The following is a 329-nucleotide window of genomic DNA, read 5'->3' as shown; positions in this document are numbered from 1 at the left end:
TCTCTCTCCACCCCCCCCCTCTCTCTCTCTCACTCACTCTCTCTCTCTCTCTCTCTCTCTCTCTCTCTCTCTCTCTCTCTCTTTCTCCACCCCCCCTCTCTCTCTCTCTCTCTCTTTCTTTCTCCTCATCCATTCTACCTCACCTTCTCTTGTCTTTATCGCACTAAATCACCCCCCTCTTTTAGGCTATGGTGCGCAAGCTCACGTTAACGCCGAGACCATAGGTCGGTGTTGTGGGCTTGCCTCACCAGCACAGGCTTGCTTTGCAGCCCCTACTCTCCCTGCTGTTTTGTCATTGTATACTCTGTTGTCTTCTCCCCTTCTGACGA

The sequence above is a fragment of the Sycon ciliatum genome, chromosome 2, assembly GCF_964019385.1.
Source record: "Sycon ciliatum chromosome 2, ocSycCili1.1, whole genome shotgun sequence".
Taxonomy (NCBI): Eukaryota; Metazoa; Porifera; class Calcarea; order Leucosolenida; family Sycettidae; genus Sycon; species Sycon ciliatum.
Note: the sequence above shows the minus strand (reverse complement) of the source record.